This window comes from Thunnus albacares, chromosome 9 (assembly GCF_914725855.1).
Source record: "Thunnus albacares chromosome 9, fThuAlb1.1, whole genome shotgun sequence".
NCBI classification, from domain to species: Eukaryota; Metazoa; Chordata; class Actinopteri; order Scombriformes; family Scombridae; genus Thunnus; species Thunnus albacares.
Genome location: NC_058114.1, coordinates 29,603,620 through 29,616,218, shown reverse-complemented (window position 1 = coordinate 29,616,218; position 12,599 = coordinate 29,603,620). Strand labels below are relative to the sequence as shown.

Below are 12,599 nucleotides of genomic sequence, written 5' to 3'. Positions count from 1 at the left end.
CTGCTTCCATCAAAAATAGACTAGGCGTATATGTTTAGCAGAGTGGAGTGGAGAGCTGCTTCTGGGACGCTTCTAAAACATGCTGCGGTATGTTTGGTTGGATCACAAGCATGGACTAGAGTGGCTGTGATCAGCCCCGATGGCCGCATCACAGCCGGAATGTGACCAAGACACAATCAAGCCATTACTCTGTAGATTTCTACTTCAAATAACTACGATGCAGGGAGACAATCAGTTGTCTTTATGTTTAGCTAAACAAGGCTACAGGGGCCACATAGCTAGCCAGATATGTAACTAGCTTGGTTTGTCAGCTAGAATTGTTTTATGTTTGCAGTATATTGAGGAAAATACACTTTTTAAAATTAATTAGTGACTAGACGGGCTCTGGAGCTACGTGTCCTCTTGGAATATGTGTTAGCTTGTGTATTATTGTTACTATTTGTTGTAGCAGTATGTTTTTCATGTTGTCTGCTGTGAGCTGTTTGATTTGTGTATCTGTTGTTATTGTACATGGGCGACCAAATTAGTTTCCCCTGTGGGCATTATTCAAGTTACCTATCACTTTATGAAGCGCAATAAATAAATGAATAAACAAATAAATAAAGTAGAAGAAAGAGAGAAAATTGTATGTTTTTCCAACAGTATTCATATCACATCATATCAGAGTTATTGTAGTTATCAGTTTCTGTCTTGTAAATAATGATTACATCAATACCAAAGTAGTAACAAGGAATTATAACAAGGAATCTCAGATGTTTCTGAAAGATTTGATATATCTGGCTTGGTGCCTAGTGATATGGAAGTGCCTGAAAACCAAACAAACATGGAAGCTGTGCGTCAGCCAAAGTCTATGCATTGTTCAAGGTAATTCAACCTAAATTTATTTGATACTGTGTATTGTCCATACACAGTATCTTTAACCCTCTTATGACCAACTCATTGTCTGATGATGTGAACACTCACACGTCGTAAACATGGGAATCTCTCCCATCGCATTAGATCTGATTGGCTGAAGGAAGAGCAGGCAGGGATTTGACAGTCTTGAAGCTCCATAGATACCAAACTCCAGGAACAATCTGACTTACACTCACTGATGTAAAAGAAAGACACATTACAAATGCCCTAAAACAGCTTTTCTTGTAACACAAGTCAAAATGACAGCAGAGATGTCTGGCGAGGGCCACAGATTGGATTGCAGTGAGCTGAGTACATGTCTATTTACCCACAGATTCCTGTTACAGTCAGTCTGCATTTCTTATTTAACCTGACCGAGCTCATTTACAGGAGATGAAACGGGAGAAATAGAAAAGAAACAGGAGATCTTGCATTTTTAATCCAGGACATTGGGTAGTAGATTTTTTTTGACAACAAACAGCACTTACAGGCGTGTTACACACAAAGAGATTCTCCTACCCTGGAGCCCTGTTTTTGAGAAGCAGACAGTGAAGTGCTGGCCCTGAACCAGTCAGTTTAAGATCATTCTCCATTAAGGATCTCTTGTCTAACAGTCACTGAATTCAGAATCTGCACACACAAACCCAGCCTCCCAGGGTTGTCAGCATCATACATATGCCCTGGAGTCCTCTAGCTACCATCACTGGAGGATATTTACTTAAATCTATAATTGTTTCTGAATCGGATCATTCTGGAAAACTGTGAAGAGAAAGAGAGAAAACTCTTTAAGAGGCTCAGTGGGATTTTGTGGCGTAAGTGTTTGAACCATAAGCGGGAGTTGCTTTAAAAAGTGTATACACACCTAATGTATTTTTCATCCTTCCCAAACTGTAATGGGACTGAACAGAAGTTCAGTGTTTGGGAGCCATCTGAACTAATTACAATCACTATCCATAATTGAGAGGCAAATGCATGGAAAATCGCTCTACATCACATTTCATTTTAGTGACAAAGCATTTCAGAGCAGCGGGTGACTTTTTTTGTGTCGTAGCTTATGCCTGGGTGGTGCAGAGCTTGATTCTGTGACAGAGTTTATCGAAATGATTTAGTTTGTAGCAGGCTGCGTCCGGGGATTTGCTGTCCAAAGGTGTTGGGTCTGAAATTTGAGCGGCACTTCTTAGTGCTCCATTTTCCTTTGTTCTATTTGTCTTAACACTTCATGCTTGATGAATATCAAGCCTTCTTTAGTGGTACGACATTAGCTCATGCACTTAAAGCGTGTTTATATTTAAAGCGTGTTGTTTAGTGGTTTATATTCAGACTATTTCCCATCGTCGCACTTCTCTGACTGTACTGTAAATGCAGAATGTTTTTAGTCAATTGGCTCATAATCCTCTTTTAACTAAATGGATCCTGTGTATCCAAATGCCCCTCAGCTAAATCTGTAGCATTGTGTCTTTGTGTAAGCTCACACAAAAAAGGAGTATTTACTTAATTCCTCAAAACACAATAACCATTGGGAATATGGGTTGTGCTCTCAGGTCACTAAATCTAGTATCACCAGATGGGATGTTTTATTTGATGGGTCTTTGCTGCTTTGTAAAACACAAACCCACCTTGTTCATATTCTTCAGCTGGTAAAAAGATTTGGATACCGCACACTGCTCTGTCATCTTGGATTTGTGCATCCATGTTGGCCTAAATATGCTTTTTCTCTGGTGTGGCCGATGCTGCACTCTTATGGAACCCTTGATCAAAGGATAATGCACAGACTGTCACTTGGCCTCCCTTAGCAGTTGGCAAGAGCACTCTGAATTATTCAAATGCATTCTCATGAATACTTGTGCAGCTTACAACACTGTTGATGGCAAATAACACTTATCTAAATAGAGTAACATATCGTCTTTTGTAATTCTTAGTCTACACAGCAGGGAGGACTGCGTTCATATCTGGAGCATTGAGCATTGATGTTTGGGTTGGGTTGTCCATTATTATACTGTAGAACTGTTCTTTTTGCTACTTGCTCTGTATTTTAGATCAGTGGGTCCCAACCTGGGGATGGGGGCTCCCCAAAAGGACCCCAAGATGAACTGAGGGCCAGTGGTGGGAAGTAACCAAGTACATTTACTCAGGTACTGTACTTACGTTTTGTAACTTGAAGATTTCCATTTTATGCTAATTTATACTTTAACTACTCTACACTTCAGAGGGAAATACTGTGCTTTTTACTCCACTACATTTAGCTGACAGCTAGCTACTTTAAAGATCAAGGTTTTACAAAACATATAAAATATGTTAGATGAAGATTATATTACCAAGCAGTATATAAGTAGTAAACATCATCACTCACGTCATTACTTTGATCAGCTACAACATGAAATGCTCCATATACAGTCATGCATCAGTATTAATCCTGTAATAATATGCATAATATAAGAGAGATCGGGTTCATTCCACTGAATAATAATAATTTACTAATAATTTACTGTACTTTTTATACTTACAAAGTACATTTTGCTGTTACTACTTCTGAATTTGTACATAAGTAAAATGTTGGATGTTTAATTGTAGTGGAGTATTTGTTAGCTTATTTACAGTATTGATGCTTATATGTAAGGTAATACTTCGTCCATTGCTGAGGGGTCACATGGATGACTTGAATATTACTATTATGTAAGTACTATATGTATATATTATGTGTATATAATACTGTTTACTATATACACAGAATTATCATTTTTTCTGACTTTTTTTCTTGTGAAATACTTTTTCATGAGTCTAAAAATCAAACAATTTGAGAAATCAGTCTTTGGTTGATCTGCTCTCCACTTACGTCTATACTAAGGATGACAGTACATGTACAGACGGCTTTATTTTAAAGGAATCACTGCTGAAGATAACAGGTTAATAGGGTCAGTCAAAATGAAAAAAAAAAACCCATTACAACTTATTGTAAATGAGTTTGAAATGGTTTTATTAAATCAAATTTCCACTGTCAGATCCTTCACTTACTGTTAGCTTTCAGTCTGGATTTTATGCTTTGTGTTGCTGTTTTTTTCAGATTTTGGACTTGTTTTGACATGAGCAGGGCTCTGTGGGTTTAATAGGACATTTAGTGTGTTTTTGACCCATGTCATGGGTCACCTCTGGCCCGCCTACCAGGTTGCTCTAGTTCACCTGCTCCAAGCAAGTAGAAACATGGAGAGTGCAAACAATCAAGCACCTTTTGATAGATAACCTCTTAAATTTTTTGTTTCTCTGCTGTTACTATACAGTATGTTTTATGAATCTGGACTATGCTTTTTTTGGTTAATTGACAAAAAAAAAAAACTGTCTCGTGTTGACAAGTATGCAAACAGACAATTTAACAGTAACAAGCATGTCTGAGGTGACAGTTCATATTCACCCTATAAGTGGCTTATAGAATACATTACGTCCCACATTGAAACAAGATCAAAGGTAAGGTAAGGTTTGAAATATTTAAATATATAGTGTGTACATGCACTACTCTTGGACTAAAAGGAAGAAAGCATCTGACATCACCATTTAACTGTAACAGAATCCAAACATTTACATTTTTTGGTGCTACTGTAATGTACTCAAAAATTTGGGGTCCACCAACATGGAAATTTCTCCATGATTGTGACTTGTGAAATTGTTTGTGTTTATCCTCTCAGAAAAGTAAAGTTATTGATTTTGTGGGCATCCAATGTCTCCTCTTATTCCTTAAGGTGAAATTTCAGAACGGTGCTACCGACAGAGGTCAGAGGAGCCCAGAAAGACTGTGTGACCGTGCACAAGATTGTCAGGTCATCTTTTCAAGCCTCCTCTGATCTCAGGGCTCTGTACTCATCCCACAGATAGGCCAACTGAGTAGATAAAGGTTGGATGTTCCTATGCATGAGTCGCTGTTGTTAGTACAGCAGGGGGAAGTGCCTATCAAATGCAGTTTTTTGCTGAAAGATTAAATTTGTACTACTGCCTACTCTAAAAATGTAAGAACACTACAGTTTTATATAGCTTAGGGCTTCACCATGTGGATTTGGCATTAAAATATAGCATGTGGGAGTTGAAATTTTTCTTTTTTTAAATGTACTGCATAGTGACCTCTTGGAGTATCCAATTTGGCTTCCAAATACAGTAGTTAACAGCAATCACTCATTCATTGTCAGGACGTTTTAGTACTAAAATATGCCTGCACTGTCATCATGCATATATGTATGAATAAAATAAATATACATGTCTATCTATCTATCTATCTATCTATCTATCTATCTATCTATCTATAGGACAAAGTGAGACGTTAGCTTGCAGCCCTCCATAATTGTAAAGACACTTATTGTATATCTGCTGTAAAAATAAATTTGGTTTCATGATGGTTCCCCTAGCTTTGCATTAATTTGATGGAATACCTCTTCTGTCTATGTAAATGGTGACTTAATTTTGTTACAGCACATAAAATCTTGCATATAGCAATAACCTGGTGGTCTATAAGGCAGAGCAGACGGTCACTCTGAGCCTGATAGCATCCTACTACACAACACCAGAGCCACAGACTCTGAACAACAACCCACATTAGCTTTCCTGACAAACTCTCCTTCTAATTGAATTTGCAAACATGAAACCATGTCTTGTCCTGCACCTTAGCGTGTTGAACAAGCCACAAAACAAATCTTCACTGTGCAAAAATGCACCACTAATGTCAGTTAGCAGACTAGACAGCAAATTAGCTGCTCAGCTGCAGCACATTAAACAGCATGTAAACATACCTTAAAATATCACTTTGGACCTGTTATGCTGTGGTTATTGCTCTTCAGTACCACACTGTCTGCCCATGATTTGTAAGCTACAGCGCAACTTTGTTTAGTTTGTCTCTCATTCCCTATGGTGTAACACTGGCAATCTGCCTGCTGCTGTCAATCAAACACAGACACGCCCTTCCAGCTGGCTGAGACAAAAAGGAGAATTTCTGATATTTCCCCAATGACCTAATTTCTTCCTTTTAATAATAAAAAACTCTTAGCAATACATTTAAAAACATGTTGACATTATTTTTGACTACAAAAAGGATGAAATGGGATTTCAGTTAGCCTTAAAATAACTAATTATGCCTAGTGACATACTTAGGATACAGTTGCATGGTGATCTTTTTGATTTTGTGATTTCTGTACTTATATGTATATAATTAATAGTAACCCTAATGATTGGTGTCCTTTGATTCAAGCTAATCTATCTACCTATCTGGGAGACAGGCTAGTTAGCTTATTTTTTGTTTTAATCTTTATCTTATCTTATCTAGCTTACAGCATACTAATTGAAAAGACCCCTTAAGTGACAAATTATAATAATGATATATTTTTAGATCTTTATTTTTATTCTAATTAGTGTAATATATTATATATAATGATACATATCAATAATAGTAACACTTAGCATTCTTGGTGCCCTTTAATTCAAGCTATTTCAGTAATCACACCTTGACTGGCGCACTGCTTTTCAATTACTCATCCTATCAGCCTCAGTTTATATCATATTGTTGAAGAAGAGTGAAGGGAAATGAATATTTCAGCAGCTCAGTGAGCACGGAGCACCAGCAGGGCTTCATACTATCTTGTTTGCACTTACTACAGCCATTAAGTTTACAAGCAGCATTTGTATTTATCACCAGGCCTGTATGGTTAGAAGCAATCAAAAACCAAACACAAGGAGAGAAATGCAAGGTTCAGGTTGACATGTGAAGAAAAACTGAGGTGAAGTGCTGACATGCTGATGTCTTAGCAGATAACACTTAAATCATTTTCCTCCAAAACTTCACTGGTAGCGGTTCAAAGAGATATAGCCATAATACAAATTTTCGGAGTAAGTAGTGGTGTTTGAAGTTATTTTATGGGATTTTGCTGTAAGGCCCAGAATTGATTTGCAGAAGGGATAAAAGGAAGATACTTTATCTTCGGAGCTTTGTCGGAAAAAGCTTAGCATCCATTGGTAGTTCCGCCAATATGCCTGCAGGGCATGGAGGTAGGGTGAGAGGGGTGTTGCTGGCATTGACATTATATACCAGAATGAATTGTGCTGAGTTTACACCTCCTGCTGCTTACGTTCTGCTCTTTCATAATCTTTCATGAACCATACAATGTTTTATTTAATGTCCTGGGTCAGAGAGAAACTTGAGAAAAAACATATTAATAATGAAACGCATAGTACTGGGGAGGGAAAGAAGGAGAAAAAAAAAAACTTGGTTTGAGGCTCCTCAGCAAACAGGTCAGAAGGACCTTTTGAAGTCTACTGCTTCAGTGCAGTCAATAGTTTAAGAACTTGTGTTATTTCTGAATGTAAGGCCAGCTTGGACTTTTTCCTACCTGAAAATGCCAAATATCTCATCGCTGCTGCCCAGTGTCTCACTGCGGTCCTTGAAAGGCTTTTCAAGCAGCCAAGAAAAAAAAAACTACTCAGTATCTCAGGTTGGTACTTCAGTGAAAACAGTCCATGACCGAGAGATTATTCTGTAAATACTCTTTGGTTTAGAAAATGTAGGGCACTGTATTTGCAGTACCAAATAATATGTGATATTCAAGGTTATTATAACTCAAATAAACACAATAAAACACACTAATGTTTTAAATGTATATGAAAATATAAAGAGAGTTAGATGTGTCTGTGTGTACATGTCATATCAGCCAGTTCTTTTTCCCTCTACTCCTTTGACATAAGCTATTGCTATCAGTACCAAAGGGAGCAAGCATATGCCATTGCCATAATGTTTTGTATTCCCTGGTGAATCCTCATTTGCCGTCTGTTTAGATGTGTAAGGAAAGCCAGCTCTTGGCCTCTCTGCCTCTCAGGTCTTAATTGCTTAATTACAGTCATTATTTGAACTGGAAGCAGAATCACCTGGCACCCTGACACCATGCTGGCCTTGCTGAAAGAAAAAAAAAAAAGCTTTGAAAAACTGAGTGGATGTTGCAGGGTCTCTAGAGGATGAATGAAGATGCCTGGTGTGTGATCCACAGGGTTGTGATGTACTCACACACACACACACAAGACAGCCCGCATGCATATACAGCCTATTCACTTGCATGTATCTGAATTCCCCACGTCTCCAGGACATTTCGGAGCTATCAGATGAAAAAGCTCAATGTCAGAGCCTTGGTACCTTCAGAGGAAGGTCCACAGGCTGTGTGACTTATTCATGACTCTCCTGGTGCTCTCCATCCCGGGTCTCTCCACTCTGCACTGTAACCTGTGTTTGCTCACAGACCAGCTCTTTGCCCTTTCATATGGTGTAGCATGCTCATCCTGTTTAAAAAGTAAACAGTGGGTTGCATCTGTGCTAATAATTTATGTGCAGGGAGTGAGAAAGGTGTTTATGTGGGGAAATGAGATGGCATTAACACCTGCTCCATGATGGAATTAGCTCCCGTTACGGTTTATGCAGCCTTTACCTCACGTAATCCACCTACGGGGTTTTTATCATGTGTAGGCTTTGTACAGCAGATCCTTTCACTGTTAACTCTTTGACTGGTCATTTTCCAAGCTGTAATTAGCCTTGTATATCTTTGGTTATGAAAGAATCTAACAGTAAAAAAAAAAAAGTGGTTACACATGTCAGCTCATAGGTGTGAATGTCTGGAATGGTGTTAATTTCAAGCAGGACGTTACTGGAAATGAGCATGTGGGGTCAGGTGACATTACATGGAGAAGAAAAGGTACAAAAGAAGGAAAACCGGCGATGAAGCATTCTATTGAAGTAGGAAACTAATGATTCATTCGTGAATAATTTTTCTTTTCTTTTTTTTTTTGATTAATTAACTTTTTAGTCTATAAAATATCTGAAAATAGGCAGAAATACACATCACATTTATCCAGAGCTCTAAGTGATGTCTCTGTATTGCTTGTTTTGTCCAAACAACACTCCAAATGACAGAGATTCAGTTTACATTTAAGAACAGCAAGTACTAACAATTAGGAAGCTGAAGAAGCAGTAAATGTTTAGTATTTTTAGTCAGGCTTGCCGCATGTCGTTTTTGCCGCTTTGTTGGTCATCCCAAGAGGATGAATCCTACTGAGTTTAGTGATCCCCTGACATTACATCTGGTGCCACCATGAGGTGACGTTTGTCATTTACTGTGAAATGTCACAACAGTATTTGGATGGTCCCCCACGAGATGAAATGTAATGACTTTGGTGATCACCTGACTTTACATCTAGCACTGTTGTCAGGTCAATTACCAAATATTAGCATTCTTACATGCTAAACTTAGGTGAACCTGGTGAACATTATACATACTAAACATCTTAGCATTGTCATTGTAAGGATGTTCACATGCTCTTGTTAGCATTTAGCTCAAAGCACCACTGTACCTTGGTAGTCTTAAAAAATGACTTAAACAATTAATCAGCTGTTGAAATTGTTGTATATTAATTTTCTGTAAATCAACTAATCAATTATTTTATTTATTTCCAATTATTTGAATGGTTTCAGCTGTATGTTTTAGTTCAATGTTGCCAACAATGCTGCAGTATACAGACATTGCATTGGGCTCTGTTCTAGCCTGGCTTAATACTAGCCGATTGTGTACCTGATTTAGCATGACAGGTGTTATACGTACTATATGGCAGGAATAAACTTCAGCTGTATTTAAATATATCTGGCTAATGCCCCATAAAATAGTCAAGCGTTTGCATCTTTCAAGACCCCACTCTAAGCCATTTCTTTGAAACTTCTTTTTAATCGTCCATGCTTAAATGTTAATTGCACATACCTCTCGCAAACACACTCTTTTTTTACATTGTCAGGGGCTTTTTGTTAGAGAAATATGTTACTAATGGCTTATGAATTAATAAGAAGCCAAACTAAATTAGACTTTCATGCAAGGTGATTGTAAAGAGCTTGAAAGCCCCAACATTTTATTCAGATTTCAGAATTTTCTGGACGAGTGGATTCCTTTTTGCTGTGGCCTATAATGCATCCTTTGTCATCATCTCTCAGCAGTGATTTAGGCTCTGGGATGTTCTTGGTGTAATTTACTTACCCAAGCAGAGCCATTAATTTTCTATTATTGTGAAAAGATGATTCGTGTTTTGGAGGCTGTCTTGATTATTTATTTAGATACACAGCAGGGAAACATGAGGCAGTGGCTAATGGAATATAAAGTCACAGGCCTCATTCCCATTCTGACATTTAACTACAGAAGCGGCACATGTGTTAATGTGTCCTCCCCAAGCACCTTAATTCGACTTGAAATTCCTAATGGATCTCGCTATCTGTGCTGGGCCTTTGAGACAGTGAGGGGGAGGGAGGGGGACACCAACTTAACACATAAATTCACTTGTCTGAGTCTTGGCTGTGCATCTAGCGACTTACTGTAAATGCTCCACTGGTTGTATGTCTAGAGGGAAATGACAGCAGATAGTAGCATTTTCACTTGCACTGTTGCCTCCCGTCCTGGTTTTATACAGTGACATGATCTTTGCCTTAATAAATCACAGCTATTCCTATTTGTAAGGGACCTTTTTAATACAAAATACCAGTGAGTGATTATTGGAGGAAGTCCAAACTTTTTAATAAGATATACACGTACCAGTTTCTTGCAAGGCACCCTTTATAAAAAATATATGTAAATAATGGCTTTGTTAATGGTTAATGAATGATTTAGTAATGCTATATACATCAGTTAAAGCCAGTAATAAGAACAATATTTGGGTTGCCAGGTTGTGAAAAATCTATTATTGCTGTTCATGAGTTTCTCGGTCTCTAATAAGCCATTAAGTCAAGAGTTAAAAGAAAAGGGAGAAAAGACTGATACAACATTATGTTTGTTAAGTATAAGGCTACAACCCACTAGCTTAGCTTAGCATAAAAACTGGAAATGGGGTAAACGGCTAGATACAAATGTAACAAGATCCATCTACCAGCATGTCTAAAGACCTCTAATTAACACCTTAGATCATTTTAGTTTTATGTGTACAAAAACCAAAGTGTAAAAAAAACAATTTGTAGTTTTACAAGGAGTTATGTGCCAAACTACTTTTTGTGCTGGGTGCTATGATGTCTGTTTTTATACTTTTTGTACATGTTAAACAAATGAGATAGAATGTGTTAATTAGTGAGCTTCAGAGGTTATGGTTGGCAGATTTAGTTACTTTTGTGCACAACCAGGCTAGCTGTTTCCCCCTGTTTCCAGTCTTTATGCTAAGCTAAGCTAACGGGCTGCTCACTGTGGCTTCAGTTTTAAAAGACAGTGGTATCAATCTTCTCACCGAACACTCAATGATGAACTGTTTTTTAATAAAGGGTAGTAAGCAATCAACTCTGCAGTTACACATGTTAATAGTCATTACAAAGTGATTACAAAAGGGTTGAGTTCCTCTCTTTCTAATAAGTCATCAGCAGCTATAATGTTAATAGGTAACTGATGAAGGGTTTTTCAATAATGCAATGATTCAGCAGTTGTAAATGTTAATAAAAAGTTGATAAATAGATTGCAGTCCAGATGCCCTGCAGCTGAAAACACCAATCAAGTGTCCTGCTGATTTTTTCAAATACTGCCAAACCAAAAGTTTCTGGCGCCTGATTGACACAGCTTGCTCCAAAAACCACACTTCTTTTTTCTGAGTCATAACTTTCCGGGGATATCAATATCTGGGATGTAAATAATGGATACACATCCATAAATCTGCTCAGAATTCATAGAAAAAAAGAAGGTCTCATAACTTCAAATCTTGCTTCATGGTGATCAGGTTCAAAGGTTCTCTTTAGTATTACAAGTAATCCAGTGATAGTTGTCTGTTCATCAGCTCAAACAGGAACTGTTAATAGCTAATTCTGCATCATTTTTCTTTGTGCAAAAACAATTTTAAACCACATGAAAGCATTTTTCTGTTCTGTTCTGAGGGGTGAAAGTTGAGCAAATTGCTGCTGCACTGAAATGAAACTATGCTGAGTGGCCAAAAATGTTTGCAGGATGCGTTGGCTGTGAATCACAGCCTTGACACTCAGTCGTTATTACAATTAATGACAGCGTCTCATCTGTATGAGTAACATGTGATGAAGTGGTATGACTCTTGCCTTTTTGGCTTTTTTCCAGTGCTGTGGCCAGTGGCTCAATCAGGCTTGTTCACTTTACCGCAAAGGACATCTAGTGGTTACACATCCAACCGACTCACTCTGTCTCCACTGCCTTCTATCTGCAGCCTGCACAACCTCACAGCAGTAATTGTCTAAGGTAAGAGTTGTAGAGAGGATCTCCTGAGTATATCCTGATCATGAAATAGAATGTTCTTCAAGGATGAAAATAGCTGTTAATTAAACAGTATCTTTTAGAATAAAGCCAATAGAAATTGATCTCATAAAAGATGTGATGGGACAGAGAGCTGACTGACACAGTTGTAATCTCAGTATGAACGCGGTGCAGGCCGTCGGATAATTAAAGAGACGAGGCAGGAAGGACATGGCTATTAGCAGGTTAATTAGGCAATAATGAAACAGATACCTCAGGTTACTGTGGGCTTTAGCGCTATATGATTCCTCGCAGAATGATATAAGGTGGGTGTTAAATTTAATCCTTTCACATTAATAGAGAACGGCATACCTTCCAGTCAATTATTGCCAAAAGACTTCACCTGCTCTGCACAGTCACAAATGGAGAATACAGAACAGATTCTATTTGGTGGCTGTCCACTCCGATTAGTTTGATGAAGCTTAC

General features: G+C 37.9%; 1 long non-coding RNA gene across 1 annotated transcript in view; it reads left to right on the top strand.

Moving 5' to 3' along the window:
• The first annotated feature begins 2,934 nt into the window (after window positions 1–2,934).
• Window positions 2,935–12,599, top strand: part of LOC122989144 — a 31,625-nt gene continuing 21,960 nt past the window's right edge. Inside the window, exons 1-2 of the long non-coding RNA XR_006404955.1 lie at window positions 2,935–3,026; window positions 11,982–12,119. This is a non-coding gene — a long non-coding RNA (uncharacterized LOC122989144). The remainder of the gene's footprint in view (window positions 3,027–11,981; window positions 12,120–12,599) is intronic.